The following is a 20645-nucleotide window of genomic DNA, read 5'->3' on the forward strand; positions in this document are numbered from 1 at the left end:
TGAAACCCAAATGTCTGCCATTACAATCTAACCTGTGTTTTTTAGTGATATGCCTGTATTCTCCAAGACAGGCACAATACTAAGCTAAATGAAACCAAAATGTAAAGGGAACTTCAGCACAGTCTGTGCAAATGTGGACAGCTGACAGGCGTGCTTCCCACACACACTCAAGTTCCCATAGAAATGTAGTAACAGTAATGTTTGTAGGGTATAAACAGCAGAGCACACATTCCCAGGGCTGTCCCAATCAACTTGATAACCTGTTGCATGTCCACAATATGCAGGGGTCAATGAGCTATGTATATGTGTGGTCAATGCTGGCAGTATGTGGCCTGCACTTACTCCTGGCTGTCGTGTCTTAGTGGCCTAGGTACAGTACTGTGGTTGACAGGGTCCGTGTTCCAAGAAAAAAATGGCAAACTATTCTGCATGTCAAATACAGCTATGGTAGGAGTTGCACACGTTGTCCAGATGTCAATATCTGTTACTGAAGGAAAGCTGGACAGGTCAGGCACAGGGGGCCACACATATGGACAGTACACAGCTCAGAGTAACTTACAGAGTGCCCAGCATACTCCTCAACTGTACAGACATTTTGCAAAATGTCCAGAGGTTTGTATCATATGTATGGTCTCTTTATCAGGAAATTGTGGTTTCCTGGCAAATTAATGGCAAATCACAAAAGGCTAAAGCCATAAAATAATGACAGATTGCAGTTTCAGACTTCATACCCTTTAGGAAAAAGCATGGTAGTGCAAAATCTGTTATTGTATCACCATACCAGGTTTGTAAGGCCAATAGTTAACAATGGCCCCTATATGTAGGCCTTTGTCCCCAAATTACTTATGGCTTTGTCCAGATGTCTGGCTGTAAAAAGTCGGAAGGTATGATGCCTAGTAGGACAGTAGGTACCTAAAGGTCAGTGTACTGCCAGGTTATAAAAAGCTGCCAACACTGTGTCAGCACTGACAACATGTCACTGGCCAACATCCATACCCCTGGAATGACAGGTTGTCACAGAAGGAGCACAAGTGTGCCTTGTATATCTGTTCTGCTTGTCCTAACATTGCATTTGTCTGCCAACCATTTGCAAAACAAGAAAGGGTCATGTCAAAAAAGCAATGGCAGACAGTGGGGAAGCAGATGACATACCCATAGGAGAAATCAAGCAATTACCAAATGAGTCTCCCAACTGTCCATGTGTGGCAGAACATTATTCACACCCTGTCCCCATGTGGGGGTCTTTGTCTGACTGTCATATATGGGCCTGTCCAGGTGTCAGTCTGTGACGGTATGACAGCTAGGCCCATATGTAGTTTCATAATAACATATAGCAACACAAACTAAGGACCACAGCAAATGTAGTGGTGCAATCGTAGACAACCTGCTAAATAGGTACAGTCAGAGGTGTTAATTTCCCAACCTTGTGTGCGACGTTACAGCATTTACCCCGCTCACATCAGAATTACAAATACATAACAGCAGCCACTGTGGCCAATGCCTGTGACTGGACTACAGAAGGACAAAGAGACACACATAAGGGGAAGGGGAACCACTGGCCAGACAAATGGAGAATGTGCACGCCAGAACAAATTATGCAGTAACATAGGTACTATGCGGTGAATGGGGTCAATAAACATCACGTGTAAATACACAACACGCACCTATGCAAGTGGAGGTCCACAACAAAACAAAAACCCAAACAACGGACACCTCAGAAGCAAAAACACATGAGAACTCCACAAGCCTACACACCACAGACCGTGTAGACTCCATACACCAGGGTCTTGCAAACACTAAGGCCTTACGCTAAACCCCAAACCCCAAACTCTTACCCTACACAGACAGGCTAACAGCACTGTCCCTCTACCCCATTCCATACAGACTCTGCTGAGGTGACCGCTGTCTTAGGTTCATAGGTAGATATTAGTCTATCGGCCCAAGGGCCTAAGTAAGCCTAGCCAACAAGGTTCCCTGGCTTACGCCATCCAAGAAAGTTATTTTCCTGGGCCCCTGTCAAGCAGAACCACAGAAGTGATCCCCGGGGTGTATTTCCTATTTCTGATCCACTCATCAAGATTTTTCTTAAAGAGTGCTAATGAGGAACTTTGCTTGACATAGATGGGTAGCTTGTTCCAGAGTATGGGAAGTCTCTGAGACAGGAATCTATCCCTCCAGCATGTCCTGTTTATTGTGGTGACAAGGTTTAGGTCCCTAGAGCATGTAGCACGGAGGGATTGGGATTTCTTTAGGTTTAGCATGTCCAACAGCTCTAGGTTTGACATAGCTTTATATGTTAGGCAGAGATCACCTCAGAGTAGGCGATATGCTACAGAGAAGTATATGAGAGAAAACACTATACCGGGTACCACACAATAACGTCTTTATTTAAACAAAGTAAAAAGGAGAGGTGAGCACTTTCGCAACCCTCAAGCCCATCAGACAAAGAATTAACAGTCAAAAATTTTTTTTTTATATATATTTTATTTTTTGCAAAAATTAATTGTGTTGAAGACGCCTAGCTTTAAGAAATGGAACCATAGAAATGTGAGGGGAGAGATATGAAAAAATTTCACAGAGGCCGAGACAAAGATGGCATAAAAGCTAGACTTCTTCAACACAATTAATTTTATATAAAATAAAATATATATATACATATATTTTTTTGGAAAAAATTTTGACTGTGTGAGTGATATAAAACAAGCAGCAGAACAGTTAATTCTTTGTCTGATGAAGCGAAGGTTTTGGCGCTCACCTCTCCTTTTACTTTGTTTTAAATAAAAGGCGTTGTGTGTTGTGTGTGTGTGGTTTCTCTCCTCATATCTCTTTTTTATATACTGGGTTTTACCTGTATAGCCGTTTTGCTTTTCGTTTATTGATATGCTACAGAGTAAAGCTGGAGGTTTAATGAGAGGGTCAGTGTAGAGCATCAGTTTGAGGCCAGGAATCCTCTTTGTGAGGTACTTCTGTGGCTTTTCAAGCTGCTGCAGATGTCTTTTGAGATACATTCCAAAAGGGGCATTGTACTCTATAATGAGTCTAATGAGTGTCGAGTAGAGGGGAACAATGACCTCTTTTTTCCTGGACTAGAACCCTTTTGTGATGAGGTGTGCCAAGTAGAAGGATTTCCTGACTACTGTGGTTATGTTATTATTAAAGGAGAGACTACTGACCACCTAGGTCCCAAGGTCTCTTAGCACACATTCGGCGTTAAGTAGACTTCTGCCTATGTGGTAGTTCATGCTTACAGAGTTTTTACCAAAGGGGATGACAATGCACTTTTTGGCATTGAGCTTGAGGCCATGGCTCAGACATCAGGCATCTGTCTCAGTGAGGCCCTTCTGTAGGATGTCCACATCATTTGGGGACTCAGCTATGGCTCCTAGTTTGCAGTCATCTGCGAACTTCATTAGCCAAAGGCCTTCTGTGTTAGCCTGTACTTCAGAGAAGTAGATACCAAATAGGACAGGTCTCAGGACTGAACCCTGTGGTACTCCACTTGTCACTGGTTTGATGTCAGATTTGGAGTCTGCAACTTTAACAGTGTGGGTTCTGTCAGTGAGCCAATTGGCAACCCATCTTGTGGCATAGGGACTTATACCTAGTTTAGTGAGTTTAGCTATAATTCCAGAATGGGTGATGGTGTCAAAAGCCTTGGCAAGGTCAAGATAGGCTGTGTCAACCACCTTACCCTCATATACAGCTTTGGTGACTGCCTCAAAGAAGTCGATCAGGTTCAGGAGGCATGATCTGCCTTTCACAAACCCGAACTGGATGGGGTCCAGAGTTTGGAGGTTACCAATGTCTTTGTTTATGAGTTCCATGAGTTACAGACCAGGCTCGTCAGGCTAATAGGGTGATAGTTCCCAGGATCAGTGGTGGCTCCCCCTTTGTGGAGTGAGATAACTGTTGCTGTGTGCCATTCAGTGGGCAGAAAGCCTGATGTGAGACTATGATTGAACATGGTGCTTAGGTGGGAAGCCAGTTCATACTGAAATTTGTGTAAAATGCAGCCTGGGATGTTGTCCGGTCCCATGGATGCTGTGTTTTCAGCTTTTGAGAGTGCAGCTTTTACCTGCGTAGTTGTGATTACAGAGACTCTGCATTTTCCTGCATAGATATGGACCCTTTAGGGGGTGAGAAAGGGGTAAAGTTAGCACTGAACCTATCTGCCAGGATGTTAGCAATAACAGTTGGTTCTGTAATTTTCATGCCATTGTGCTGTAACTTAGAACAGATCTGGGTGTTGACATTGAGATGCTTGACATAGCTATAGAATGCTTTATGGTTGTCCCTAGAATCAGTGGTGATTTTGTTTTCATAGCTAGCTTTGGAGGATCTTATAAGGGATCTCATCTTCTTACTGTGGCTGACCAGGGAAATCCTCCACTCATGGGATTTTACTCTCTTTTGCAAAATTTTCTTCCTTCTGTTGTAGAGTTTGTTATGGCAGGGGACAACCAGATTGGCTTCCTTTTTTTGGAAGATAGCGTCTTGGTTCTGTTTGGGATAGCACGATCCATGCACTCGTGTAAGAGCTTATAGAGTGCATCTGTGTAGGATTCGGCAGTTGTAACTGTAATGTCCATCTGCATGGGTGTCATGAAGTTCACCACTTTTGTCTTAAGAAGCATGAAGTTGGCTTTAGAGTTTTTTTTACCGTGGTTTCTTTAATGGGGGGTGGGATGTGGATATCTGGGGTGATTAGCTTATGGTCAGATCTGACCAATGAGGAGTTGACTTCAGGTGTGGAATACCGGTCACTCATGTTGGTAATGACTAGGTCTAGGATATTGTTGCCCCTGGTGGGGGGTGGGGATAAGGTGATCCAGGGCATTGGAATTTATGAATTCCAGAAAGCATTGAGTGAAAGAGTTGGTACATGAGTAGTTTTCCCAGTTAATGGTGGGGTAGTTGAAATCGCCCATTATTAGGGTGTTTGGTTGAACCCTAATATTTTCCAGTATATCAAGAAAAGAGGAGTGGGAATTCTGGGGCAAGGTGGAGGATCTGGAGCAAGCTACAATTTGGATTGCAGTTTTGCCCAGAGTTAGTTGCACTTGGATAACCTTGGATGCATTATGCTGAGCAACTAGCCTGGAGGTGTGGATATCCTTAATGAATATGGACACACCTCCATCTTTGGTGTTCCGGTCCAGGTTAGGTGACCAAAAAGTGTGGTATGAGTTATAGCCTGGTAATGCAGGGGTGCTCTCTGGAGCCTTGAACCAGGTCTCAGTCACTGCACAGATATTGATGTTCTCTATTTTAAGGAGTGCCTCAAGAGAGTGCATTTTGAGATTTAGACTTCTAGCATTGAGTAGTATTACCCTCAGTATTTGCTTGCCTGTTCCTGTTACGGTGGTGAATTTGTCATTGGAACCTTGCCTAAAAAAGGCACTATAGGGTCAGCAAGAGTCTTTGCCAGTATCTGGAATCCCAGGGGTGACAGGTGCAGGCCATCTCTGGAAAAGCATCATGGTCTGTTGACCATGTTGTCCCAGGCAGACAGATACTGGATCCCCTTAGAATGACACCAGAAGCTTAGACAATTGTTGAAGTCAATCATTTTGTCCTTGTAATGCTGTATCATTCTGGGTGATGGCAGGATGCTACTCAGGGCTAGAGTCATATCTGCCTTAGCTACAAGATCAGAGAGCTCTTCCATGCCTCTTTTCATGTAATCCAGAGAGGTACATATCAGGTCATTCACACCAACATGGGCAAAGACAGAGTCATATTTGTACTTGTTGTGGAGTGACCTGAGTGCATGGGTTATGTGGCGGATCCTGGCACCCAACAGGCAGCTGACAGTAACCTTCTCTTTGTTTAGCCTGGTGAGTGGGACATCAGTGTGCCTGACTATTGAGTCACCTATGACTAGTGTGTTGGGTACGTTGTTTTGTCTTATGGGCTGTGGTTTATTGGCACCCTGAGTATGTCGGCTATGTGTCATTTGGGTTGTGTTGGGGGGAGAAGGTTGCTTGTGTTTCTGCTTTGGAGGTCTCTGTTGCTTGAGTAGGTTATTATTGAGAGCCTCTGCGAATATTTTTGTGTTTCTATGTGTGGATTCTGGTGGTGTAGGTTTAGTGGGACTATGTGATGAGTGTTGTGTGGTGCAAGTATTTACCTTCTCCTCTTGACTGTCAAGTTCAGTCTTGGATGGAGAGAGCTTTACCTCCAGTTTGGCTAGATAAGTGCATCTCTCCCAGGTTGCAGTGTTGGGTGGTAGGAGGAGAGGGTTGTCTGTCTACATGAGTCAATTGCTACTTTGCTCCACGATGCCCAGATTCATCAGATAGACTGGAGAGAACACTGGGAGCTGACCCTTGGGCATGCCTGAATAAAAAACTATTTTCCTCTAGAAAAGTGAGGAAAGTGAGTACAAGAGCTGTTTTTCTCTAAGCAAGTGAGGAAAGTAAGCACAAAAACTGTTTTCCTCTAGGTAATGGGGAAGGTTGAGTGCTGTAGTGATTTGTAGCTTATTTAGTACTTACAATAAGTTCTGAACAAGTGCTGAGCACGAATAAGCAAATTCAAGTGCTAAAACTAAGAGTCTGTATCTGAACTAGACTAGTTACAGGAAAGAAACTAGTGCACATGTGGGGCTTTTAAATCCAAAAGTTGAAAGAGGTGGAAAAATTGCCCAAACGGCCAACAACTACAATTTCTAGGCCAGAAACCACTCCTTATGTGGTAGAGAGGTTACCTAAAGCTTACCACTCCCACTGATAAGCTAGCAGGCTTCTCTCCAACACAGAAAGGTTTGGGGGCTTCAGGAGATTACAAAGAGTCTTGGATACAGCAAATATGTATCTGGGTTAGACTACTTACAGGAAGGGGGGAAACAAGTGCAAATGCGGGCTTTTAAATCAGAAAGTTGAGAGAGATGGAAAAAATTACCAAAAGGCCAATAAGTACAATTTTTGGGCCAGAAACCATTCCTTATGTGGTAGATAGGTTACCTAGTGCTTACCACTCCCACCGATAAGCTAGCAGGCTTCCCTCCAACACAGACAGGCTTGGGGGGCACAAAAGCTTACAAACAGTCCTGGATATAGCAAATCTGTAGCTGGACTAGACTAGTTACAAGAAAGGAAGGAAACACATGTATTGTTTTGTTACAGTTAACCAGAACACAGGGAGAGACTAGCAAAGTTTTTTTTTTTTTTTTGTAAAGGAAAGGGAGAGATGAGAAGCAGAAGATAATTCAAGGTTAGGAAACTAAGTGGGTTGGCCTTCTCAAATGTTCTCTCTGTATTAGGTAAATGAGCTAGTGACACTAGACTGGGAGGAGTGTCCCAGATCAAATTTACAGTAGGGGAGGGCAACTTCAAAGCCAGCAAGTATAACACCAAGACACCAACAGGAAAGGAGGGTGGGGAACAAAACTAAAGCTACTAGCCTACATTCTTTTAGACAGTCAACACTACAGAAATGTTTATTACAGCAAAAGAACAGCAGTGAGCCACAAAATGAACATTTTTAAACAGATAAAGGAGCAAGGATACTCTGCAGAATGCTTTTAACTGCAAACAAATCAGTTATATGATACACTTCTTGGCAGGAAATCAGAACAAATAGATGCTTAACAAGTACAGAAAATGTCCAGTTAATACCTTTCACACAGTGAAACTAGGTATAAAGCTTTACAAACAGTGTGACAGTAAAAAACTTATTTCTCAGGCCCTATAAGGCAGATAGTTTTAGTTTAACCATGCAGATTAGTTAACAACAATAAAATACAGTAAAAAGTATGCATCAGGCAATAAAAAGTGCTATATATAAATTGCTAGAAGCAATAACCAGTAAAAATAAGCCGAAAAACAGGATACTTATTGTTATATATCTCAGATCAGAGTTGTAGTCAATCCCCCTCCTCCAGTTGGCTCAGTGTGTATGGAATACAAAGCAATCCAGACCCTGTCTTGAAGGGACTATTGCACATCTGGAGGTTAAGGCCCACTCGGTCAACCTGTAGGCGCAGCATCAACCTGGGCTGTAATATCAGTACGGCTTGTTGGTGTGTCAGATATATGTCCCACACACTGCCCATCTGTGGAATATACTCCCTGTCCTCAGCAAACCAAGTGCCTCACTATCCTAGTGATGTTCTCCCTATATAAGGTTCACAGGAATCACAAAATACAGTCCTGTGATTCCACCTGTGTCCCTGCTGCACAGGGGCTCTGTGTGCTGACATGTCTTAACATGGGCTACACCCTCATACTGCGTGGGTTATAAGGGCTTCAGGGCCAATACCCTACTAATGTCATAGCAACCTATTAACCCATACCCAACTGTCTGTCAGTGGTTCACCACATTATTCCACACGGCTCTACCACTGGCATACCTGGAAGTCACAGAGCTATGTGGAATATACTACACATATAATGGACATTTCCACACAGTAAAATGCACACTGTACACACACCCATACCTCTTAACCTCTGACAGCAAGACATTTGGACAAGGTCATAAATAAAAGTGGGACAAAGGCCCAGTGATAGGCATGTGTTGTAAATATTGCTCTAATACAAACTGAGAAAGTTGGTAGAATAATGGGTTTTGCATTAGCAGGAAGTTTCTGAAGGTTATGAACTCTGAAGCACTAATGACTGTCATTATTTTGTAACCTGTTTTCAATTATTTGCAACCAACTTGCCATAAAAACACAAATTTACGTAGACTGGGTGAAACTTCTAGGCAAACACCTGGACAGTCTGCCAAAAACTGTGCAGTTGAGAGGTATAGCCACACCAGGATATGACTTTTCAGGTAAGAAGAATAGTACACATGCAGGTGATCCTCAGCCAGTATATCACCAAGTTGCTGGAATGTTTACACAGCTTCATCAGTCAACCGGCTGTAGCCACACCTCTCAACTGGCCTTTTTTGGGCAAGCATGTCTATAGTTGGGCTCATAATATTGGTTTGTGCATCATACATCTTGTATTCCTCTGGTAAAGCACTGTGATGATCTGAGGATGTCTGTCACTAGGTAATGACACAAGCCATTCCAGTGTCAGACTTCAGATATGTCAGAAAATGTTTGCTAAAACAAACCTTGTCCCTCTAGCAAATCTCTGTTTACTTTTGAGAGGTATGGCTGTACCACACAAAACCCCAGACCAGAGTACAACTATCTCTGGAATGGAGTCCCACACTTACTATAGAAGGTCATACTGGGCATGGACCTACACTTAGAGAATCACAGCACATGTCGGAACCCACATCGGATTGTATAACTGTATTGTGCATATATGCCTTTGCATACAGACAGCTATTTACACCTTAACTGTCCCTACACACATCCATCAGGCAGGATTACCCTCAGCTAGATGTAGGTGGCCCATATGTGATATATCTGCATCCGTTTCATGTGATACACAGACATATATATCAGCAACATATAACAATATCTCAAGCATACACACACATAGATGTGGGGAAGAGAGAGACAGACAGTGATAGAGAGAGAGAAAGAGAGAGAGATAGAGAGACAGGGGGACACACAGAGAGTGAGTTATACACAGGGATACCCTGAATGGTATAGAGTGTGTCTTGCTGCGGACAGTGGCTTACCAGTCGTAACCAGTCACACATGCCAGCATGAAGGTGAGCTCCATTGTGTAATAGTACTGGGGTGGGGGTTATTATGTCACATCACCTGCATCTGCATGTGTGTGTGTGCATGTGTGTGTGTGTGTGTGTGTGTGTGTGTGTGTGTGTGTGTGTGTGTGTGTCTGTCTGTAGGTTCAAGTATTAAGAGGCTGTTCCACTCAGTACACTTCCCATTGCCCTACTTCACAAGATCTGCTGATGTCATTCACCTTAGAAGAACCATTGGACAGCTGTCAGCCCTATAAGCTCTGTATCATGTAATATAACTGCTTAATACTACAGTACAAATAGCTAGATAGGTAGGTGTTTTAATCTCAGTCCTGGCAAATATAAGTGTGTGTGTTTATTTGTTTGTAGGTGAAACAGTTTAAGCAATTTCCATCCAGTACACTTCCCAGTGCCCTAATTTAGCAGTCCTGCTGATGTCATTCCCCTTAGAAGTACCTTTGTACAGTCCCAACCTTATAAGCTCTTGCACATGCAATAACTATGTAACAGTAGAGTACAAATAACTAGATAAGCAAGAGTTCTAGTCTCAGTTCCAGCAAATGTGTGTTTGTAAGTGAGCATGTTTGCAGGGTAAAGTTGTTTAGGACTTTCCAACCTACAACACTTCCCAGTGCTCTACTTTAGCAGTCCTGCTGATGTCATTCACCTTAGGTGTACCTTTGTACACATGTCAGCCCTATAAGCTTGGTAGCATGTGTGATAACTGTGTAACACTATAATACAGATAAATGCATAAGCAGTGGTTTTATTCACAGTTCCAACAAATGTGTGAATACAAGTATTTGTAAGTGGGTATGTTTGTAGGATGAAGTATTTTGAGGTTTTTCCCACCCACAACACTTCCCAGTGCCCTACTTTAGCAGTTCTATTGATGTCATTCACCTTAGAAGCACCTTTAGACACTTACCAGTCCTATAAACTCTGTAGCGCAGTGTGATAACTGTGTAACCCTATTGTATAAATATCTAGATTGGTAAGGTTTCTAATCACAATCCTGATATGTGTGTGTGTGTGTGTGTGTGTGTGTGTGTGTGTGTGTGTGTGTGTGTGTGTGTGTGTGTGTGTGTGTGTGTGTGTGTGTGTGTGTGTGTGTGTGTGTGTGTGTGTGTGTGTGTGTGTGTGTGAGCATGTTCCTTTCTAGGTGAAACAGTTTTAGGCCATCCCCAACCACTACACTTCCTAGTACCCTACTTTAGCAGTCCTGCTGATGTCATTCCCCTCAGAAGTACCTTTGGACAGCCCTCAGCCATATAAGCTCTGTGGTGCATGCAATAACTATGTAACAGTATAGTATAAATAACTGGACAGGTACGGGTTCTATTCTCACTTCTGGCAAAGGTGTGTGTGCAAGTGTTTATACATGTGTATGTTTGTAGGGCAAAGTATTTTGAGGACTTTTCCATCCACAACACTTCCCAGTGCCCTACTTTAGCAGGCCTACTGATGTCATTCCCCTCAGAAGTACCTTTGGATAGCCCTCATCCATCTAAGCTCTGTGGCACATGCAATAACTATGTGACAGTATAAAACAAATAACTAGAGAGGTAAGGGTGCTTCTCCTATTTCTGCCACATGTGTGTGTGTGTGTGTGTGTGTGTGTGTGTGTGTGTGTGTGTGTGTGTGTGTGTGTGTGTGTGTGTGTGTGTGTGTGTGTGAAGATGTTTGTAAGTGTGTATGTTTGTAGGGTAATGTATTTTGATGCCCTCCTCACACAGTAAAGTTCCCATTACCATACTTTATAAGGGTTCCTGATGTAATTCACCTTAGACATATCTTGGAACACTGTTAAATCCTATAAGCTCTGTGGTGCATGTGATAACTGCATAACACTGTAGTACACATAACTAGATTGGTAGGGGTTCTAAACTCAATACTGGCAACTGTGATACTGTGTGTGTGTGTGTGTGTGTGTGTGTGTGTGTGTGTGTGTGTGTGTGTGTGTGTGTGTGTGTGTGTGTGTGTGTGTGTGTGTGTGTGTGTGTGTGTGTGTGTGTGTGTGTGAGTGTGTGAATCATATCCTCCCTGATTGTGTGTTTGGGTGAGAATTATATCCTCTGGAGGTGTAAGGTTTGCCATTCTGAGGCATGTACCACACAGAACACATCCCATTGCCCTACCTTACAAGGTCTGCTGATGTCATTCACCTTAGATGTACCTGTATACACTTGTCAGCCCTCTAAGCTCTGTGGTGTGTGCAATAACTGTGTAATACTATAGTACAAATAATTAGATAGCTAGGATTTCTAATCCCAAGACTGACAACTATAGTAGTGTGTATGTGAAGCATAATCCTTGTGTGTGTAGGTTATACCATTTTAAGACCTGTTGACCCCCTAGCCATGACATTACTTTAAAGAACCTGTTAATGGCATCTGACTCACATGCACCATGTAAAACTATACAGCCCAATACCAGTCATCTGTACAGACGTACATGAAATATCCACATGTTTGCAACCAATATGTGGCCTGTGTCCCCTAACAATGTGCATTCATGTGATATCATTGCCAGGCATGTCACAGTTACTGTAGTGACACACATGCCAGCATCAGACATTGTATCTGACTGACACATCATGCTGATACAAGGTCTGTCACTCTATCACTTGTGCAGGTTTGTAGGAACAGTAGATAAGACCAATCGCTATTTCTGGTGGATTAGCCCACCATCCATGAAGGCATTCACAATATTACTTGTAAGATTGTGTGTTATGTCCCAGGCATATAATCTATGTGGAGCCTGTCATGTGTACATAGCATTATAGTACATGCAAGTGGATACGTAGGGTTACTAATATGTCTATTGGCTACTGTGTATGTGTTTCTGAATGCACAGACCCTGTGCTGTCTTTACTGTGTATATGTGATGACTATACTATTTTGTGTGCCTCTTCCACCTTGTGAAGTTCCCCATTGCCAACCTAGTTTCAGCCCATACAGATGTCATCCACCGTACAAGCAGAGTTGCACAGTTTCTAACACCAAGCCACTGTGGTGCATGCAATGGTCGTATCACTGTGTATTGTACATACATAGGTGTGTAGGTCATCTACTCTGAGAAGTGTCACCTCCATATGCATGTGTGTTTCAATGCATATCCCCATGCAGCAGTGTGTGTCTGTGTGTGTGTCAGATGGCTCTAACATGTTAAGGGCCTCTGAACACACCATTGGCAATCCTAATAGCCCCTCAGTTGTCACCCACTTGAATAGTAGTGGCAGACACTGCAACACTACATTACCTCTGTGCTATTTATGTTATGTATCTAGTGCTATCGTTCATAAGACTGTGCAGGTAGGGGCAGTGCTCAGCCCTTCAACAGCTGCCCCATGTACAGGACTATGACTCTGTGTGCACTACCAGCATGAGAGGTCAGACATGCTTTGAGTTAGCAGGCACACATGCTGGTGATTGTCAGGTTAGACTAACACAGGCTGACCTGTGTCAGGAATACATACACCAAACCTGTCATACACAGTACCAGGCATACCCTCATCAACTGGATGATGGTTGAGTGGATGGGAGAGAAATAGCAGGGGCAACAGGTGCTGATAGGTGAATCTGTTGTAGTTAAAGTAATGGCTAAGCTTGTGAGGGACCTAGTGCCAGTAATCAAGCAACCTCCTCTGTAAGTGTGAGCCTACAATCCTACAGAACACACAGGTGACATGTATGAAGGCTAGCTGGCTATGTCAAGGGTATGTATGGAAGGTCACAGTGTCTGCCACAATTGTCCCTCACACACGGTTGCATGTAAACACACCTGGTAAACATGTACATATACAGCTGTACCTTGGCTATGAAATGGTCATTGTGTTTCCACTCCACCTTACTCATCATTGCTACTGGCAGCAGGCCAACGGCCTGCAGACACATAGACACCTGGAACACAAACAGAATACAGTATGTGACACTCATGGCGAACAAGGTACATTCACCTCAATGTGTACCCATAACTATTGCCAGCAGACAGCACCTTACACAGCATTACATTGCTACACTGTACTATATTCACCCTGTGCATCAGACCCATATGAGCATGTCCCTGCATCGATAGTATGGATAGTAGGGTTGTGGCACATGTATCATCACATGCACTGGGTATGGTGTGAGATTGTCAGAGGCCTAGGTTTGGCCATATGATTAATATCATGTATGTGTGTCTGGAGGGGTGGTGTTGACTGGGCCATGCAGGGGGCTGTGCATGTCTGGTGGTGACTGGCCTGTGACAGGGATGTGTGAGTATTTGTCTGCACACAATCAAGCCATGTGGATGTCCGAAACAGGGCTATGTTGGACAGCCATGGACTGTACATGGCATGATGTATGGTTCACTGTCTCCCAGCAGGGATGCGGGAACTGGCTCTGCCAGGAGTCTCAGTGGCATCAACAGGCCCAAGGACAGATGCAGCACTATTCCCTGATAATGACTGCTGTCTGCTGGATCCGCATCCCTGACAGCACTGGCCAAGACCACATGCCTATGGTCTGCTCCAGTGTGGTGTGGACAGCACCCTACCTTTGGTAGTATTAGTGGTACTGCCACAATAGGACTGTGAATGTCCAGAGCCACATGGGCTCTCGGCTAATCATGCTGCTGACCTAAGTCTACATGGCCAATGTCCTACTCCCATCACATGCTGAAGCACAGACATTGCACGGTTGAGCAGTGACAATGTCTAACCCCACCATCTATCCACGACATCAGCTAAATGATGTATGGCATCATAAATGCCATGGAGGTTGTCATGCATGGCAGGAAGCACTGCATTCTTGACACTGAGCATCTTTCTGGTGTTGCGGTCAGTAACCACCTGTGCCTCCATGGTGGACCATAACATGCATCTGGTGACACCTGCTGTGGCCCTTGCAACAGGGATTTGATGGGCAGCAGTCCTCCAGCAAGCACCCCTGTCCATCTGCCAGTGTGTGACCTCACCTGCTCTCTGGCTATGGCTGGTGTATACACTCAAACTTGCCATAGTCAACACACTAGCCTGTTCCATACCACCACTCTTCAACTGTCCATTATCTGTGGCTGCTGGGGACTGGGTATGTGTGGGCATACTGACTGTGTGCATGGATATTGTGGGTGAAAGTGGGATACCAACCAATGGCACAGAGTCAGGCCCTGACAACCCCACCTGTGCCTCATGACCATCACCATAATCATGGGAGTCTGCTAAAGCACTGACATCAGGTTGTGAGGGGGAGAGACACCAACCCCCACGTTCACATGCTAGGGGTAGACAACATATGTAAATTAATATCCTGCAGTATTATGTTTGCTGATACACACACACACACACACACACACACACACACACACACACACACACACACACACACACACACACACACACTGCTGGTAAATCTGGCACAGCTTTGCCACTTATGGTCCCTTCAGGACAGACCTTTTCTAGTTCTGACTGTCACAATCCATCTCTATGACAGCTACTGTAACACCCTCAACAAAGGGTGACAAATCCTATTGTGTGATGGGCCTATTAGCAGAATGGTAAGTGTGACCAAGACCAAAGCTATTGGAGTAAGCATATGCAAGCACTGCTATACAGACTAGACACAATTGCAAGGTTTAACGATATGCGATGATGACTGATGAATGAACAAGAGAATTCACTATCAATGCAGTACTTACACAGTTCAGACTCACAGGGATTCATTTCAGACAGCATTGTAGGACAGTCTGCAATAAATAAAGGACACATGTAAAGTACTGGGTGCATAGGTTCATAAGATGATACCACGCTATTGGCCCTGAAGCCCTCATAAGCCTAGCCTAGACTGTCACCCATGTCCCTTCAAAGCCAGCACGTTTCCCCTGTCCAGCTGGGACACATGCGGGATCTCAGAGGTGTCTTTTCCATTTTTCATGCAGTCATCCAGCTTCTTCTTCAAGAGGGCTATACACGTACTCTGCTAGACATTGGGAGGGAGTGTATTTTACAGACAGTGCATTATGTGGGACACTACACTAACCCACCAACAAGTACTATACATGTCACAGACCAGGTGAGGGTCTTGCGTGCATGTTGCATATGTGGGGTTTGTCTTACAGATATGCAGAAACACCATCAAGGCTGGTTTGGAAATGGCCTTCTATGCCAAACACAGGTCACCTACAATCAGTCTGTATGAGACTGAGTACAGGGACAGGGCTTTCAGCCTATCTGTATAGGATAGGTGTTGCAGACCCTGGATTTGCATGGTCAGGAACCCCTGTGGTCTCTGCAACTGCTGCATTTGCTTGGCAAGGTACATGCCAAAGGAGCCATTGTACTCAGTAATGTGTCTGATAGGGGTGGAGTACAGGGATGTTGTGGCCTCCTGGTTCCCGGATGACATACCCGTATTTTGGAGGTGCACCATGTAGACTGCCTTCCATACAATGGTGACCACATGGTGGGAAACTATCAGGTTGCTACCAACCTTGGTGTACAAGTCACCTCACACCTGAATGCATACTCTCTACACTGTTATTACTGTCATAATTAGTGTGGATGACACCTACCACAACAGGGAAAATTATGCATCTCCTGGCATTCAGTGTGAGGCAATTCTTCTTGTACCAATCATTAATTGGGTAATGGCCTCCTGGAGAATGCTCACATCAGTAGGAGAATGTATGACAGTGGCCATATTGCAATACTCTGTTGACCTGGTCAGCCACAGACCTTTGGTTTTGTCTTGTACCTCAGAAACATATATCTCTAATAATAGAGGCCCCCAGACTGATCCTTGGGGTACACCGCTCTGTAGGAGTCTACTACTAGAGGTGGCTTCCACTACTTTGACTGAGTGGGTACAATAATTGAGCCAGTTAGCTACCCATCTGGTAACATACAGGTTGATGCCTAGCTGTGCAGGCTTATGTATCATGACTTCCTGGGGATTATTGCAAGAGATTTGGGTTAGATGAAGTTAGGCAGTGTGCACCATCCTCCCCTCATCCTTGTGTTTGTTGACTGCTTCAGAGAAGTCCATCAGGTTTAACAGGCCTGATCTCCTTTTGACAATACCACACTGTGTGGGCTCAAGCATTTGGATGTTGCCGATGTCCCTCTTTATAAGGTCCTTGATTATTGCCTTCAATGCCCTTGTAGATCAGGCTACTTATTCTGATGTGCATATGATTGGCTGAGTCAGTGGATTGCTCCACCTTTTTGTATAGGGATAAGTGTGGCTGTCCTCTGTGCAGATGAGATGACACTTGTGCACAGGCTTTGGTTGATTACAGTGTGTAATGGAGCTGACACCTCATGCATGAGTTCATTTAGGATGCAGCCAGGGATGGTATCAGGCCTATGGAGACCTCTGTGTGTTGCCTTTGAGAGGGCATTATGGATCTGCTTCCTGATGGTGAGGTGCTGTGCATGTCCATGTGTACAGATGGGGGGATGGGTGGTGATGTTTACACTTAACCTGTCTGCAGCAGGTTGGCTATATCTATGCCATATGTGCATGTGGTGTTAATGACCACTGCTACAGAGCAGATTTGAGTGTTGCCTCTGGGATTGCAGACATATGTGTGGAAGGCCTAGTGATTGGCCTTGGCGGGTGTGTCCAACTTGCAGTCACAGACAGCCTTAGGGTAATTCACATGTGACCTTATTTGCTTGTTCAGGCCAAGGTGACATTGCTTCCAATTTGGCACCTGCTCCTCCTTGGTCCTGTCCAGCAATTATTTCCACCTATTATGATATTTGTGTATTGCTGCTGTGCACCACAGAGGTATACCCTACCTTGAAGGAGATTATGTTGTCCTGTCAGGTATTGCTGAGTCCATACTGCAATGTAAGTGTTCACATAGTATTGTGGTGTAGGCTTAGACACTACTGCTAGTTCCAACTGATGGGACAGTGGCTGTAAAGCTACTTCTACCTGCTCTGAGGAGATTTATAGTCATTTTCATAAAGGTTATATTGTTTGACCCTGACAAGGGGGGGCAGGGAGATGGTGACCACAACAGCGATGGCTATGTGGTCAAAACTTACCAAGGGGGATGACACTGTAGGAGTGCTACAGTGTCTACTCATATTGGATATTTCCACCTGACATCGGATTGTTGACCAGCTGATCCAATGCATTGCCATTGACAAAGCTGAGGAATCTCTGTGCATTCACGTTCAGGTAGAATAGCTCTGCACACTATGGTTGGGTAGTTAAAGTCAGCCAGGAGCAGGGGAGATGGCTGCAGTTTGACAGATTCAAGCAAGTCCAGATAGGTGTAGTGGGTATCCACAGTCATGGTTGGAGGTCTGTAGCTCACTATGATTTGAGTAGGGTTTTTGTCAACAGTTAACTGCACTTGGGATGTCTCCCATGTGTCATACTGTTTCCCAGCCTAGAGATGTGTATGTGTATGGTAATGTTTAAAACTCCACCTCCTGTGGCTTTGCAGCCCTCAATTTGGGGTCTAAATGTATGGTGGGATGAGTAACCTGGCAAGGTTAGTGTGCCCTCCACAGCTGCAAACCAGGTGTCAGTAACTGTAGAAATGTCAGCATCCTCCAGGACAACGTATGCTTGCAATGACATGGGTTTCATGCTAAGACCCCCTAGCTCCTGTTAGAGCAAGACATCTGCACAAGAACACACATCAACGGTGAGCAAAGATGGGACAACAGTGACACATTATAAATCTAGCTGTAACAAACTTAGTTGCTAGCAGAGATGGTTTTGCATTCACAGGAAAAGTCTGCTGGATATGACATCTGATATTCAAATGTATGCTATTATGTTATGACTTCAGTCTTTACTGGGATGTCAGTGATTTGCCAGAAACTACACAACTGTATGAGGCATTGACTACAACTATGAGGCAAACATGTGGTCAGTTTGCAACACTCTGGGTAGTTGAAAGGTATGACATCAGTATATAGCATACAGTTCAACACATGCTTCTGCACTAGTTGTGTACTATGCATGTATCCTATATAAGTTTCTTACATTTGTAAGACAAGCATATATATCAGAGTAGCATTCACAGGTGACATAGGGACATTTACAACATCCCAAGTAGCTGGCCTAGCAGTGTCACAGTCAGTATTGGACAACAGACTCTCCATTAGTAGTCATACATGGCCTGACCTTTGCTGGAGTGACTCAGGAACCAGAGCTGTGGTCTATGTCACTGTAGACAGGGCCAGTAGGAATGGGCATAGGGGCTGGACAGCAACATGTGAGGCCAGCAAGACTTGCTGTGACCTAGTATTTAGCTTCCTATTTCAAATTATTACATCCCCCCTTCTGCATTCTATTACATGTTTAATTGATTGACATACCTGTTATAATGCTGAAGAGTTTCCTCAGAATAATGCAAATGTTTATGTTTGTATAGTCACAGTCTGTCTTTGTGGGTTCAGACCTGTTTTGCATAGGCAGCAACCTGCCGTTTGTAGGTAATGTTCATGAGCAGATGACGGACTGTGCACCAATGGGTGTCTCCCACTTGCTACTTGCATCCAGAGCAGCTGTGTTGTCTTTACCTTAGGCAATGCCATAGCAACACAGTGCTATAATTAGTTTCAACATGTCGGCCTTGCTTCTTTTCCTTGCCTGTGAGGAGTAAATTATGGAAGTGTGGGGACTACAGCTTCACAGACGGTAGGTAGAAATACTTCTCAGAAAAAGAAATGTGGAGACAGTCCAACAAAAATGGGGGACAAAGTTCTAGCATTGGGTACAGATTGTAAGTAAGCATTGCTGTTATACACATAGAAGATTGCTAGGTGAACAGAGTTTGTCTGGACCTAACGTTTGACAGTGATATGTCTCTGACACACCTCCCAACTGTCCAGATGTCTGCGTAATGCCCAGAGATTTGCCTCTTATATTTGGTCTGTTCCACAAACAATTTCTGTTTTTGAAAAATCAGTAGGATAATGTAAGGATTGACATCAGTAAATGTTGACATCCATTTGTGTTTCAGGGATGTCATGTTACAACAAACCCTGTAACACCAGCAACTGTTTCAGTTTGTAACACCATTATGTCATATATGTCCCTCGTTTCAGCAGCCTATCCCCTAAGTATGTCAGGCTTTGTCCAGATGTCTTGCAGTAAGAGGTTCACAAGTATATATACCATGATTTATTGACTTCACTTCTGATATCATCCAAGTGACTTAGCAGACACCCAGAAGTGGTATGCAGCAGTGGCCATAAATATGGTCCCAAACCATGGACATTCTGTGGAAACCTGTACAGTTGAGGGTTATGTATGTCTGGCCATTGTTAGACTGTCAAGATTGTGTAGCAGTGCAGTGTTCAAATGTTTGTTGGGCTGAGTAGAGAGAGTGGCAGATGTGAGTGTTATAGATCCTTTTCTGTCTGACTGTGCATGCTGCTACAGTTGCTGGTGGTCTATCAGGTGTATATGTTTGTAGGGGCAGACTGATACATGTCCTGTATCACCTCAGGATTCCCAGTAGACTGTGAATTGGGGCAGTATATGTTGGTGTAGTACGCGACTGGCAATCAGGATATGTTTGTTCAAACAGTTGTTATACTCAAGAGTTCAGTTGCGGCACTGATATGTTGGCTGTGACTGTGGTGCAAATGGAAGTGGGTGAACAATTTCTCACTGATGTCTGTTTTTCCCTACAGTTACATCCATGTAGTCCATGATATATTTGCAAATGCTGATTTGGGATAGTGTTGTGTTGGTCTGACTGTAGTTCAAAAGGTGCTGGGTGAAATAGTTGGTAGCTCTCAGTGTTTTATCTCTTCTGTTACATGACTGCAGTCATACCTCTCCACTGTCCAGATGTCTATACACTGTCCAGTTACTTGGCTCATATGTTTGGTCTTTTCCCCATAACAGTTGTGAGTTTCTGAAAAATCATTGGAATGAGCATTGACATCAGTAAATGATGACAATCATTTGTGTTTCAGACCTGGAATATATCAGAAAACATATGTTAGAACAAACCATACTCCTCTAGCAGATGTCTATGCGTATAACAGCCATATTTCAAATATGTCACTCTTC

The sequence above is a fragment of the Protopterus annectens genome, chromosome 6.part0 (genome assembly GCF_019279795.1).
Source record: "Protopterus annectens isolate FY-2018-M chromosome 6.part0, PAN1.0, whole genome shotgun sequence".
Taxonomy (NCBI): domain Eukaryota; kingdom Metazoa; phylum Chordata; order Ceratodontiformes; family Protopteridae; genus Protopterus; species Protopterus annectens.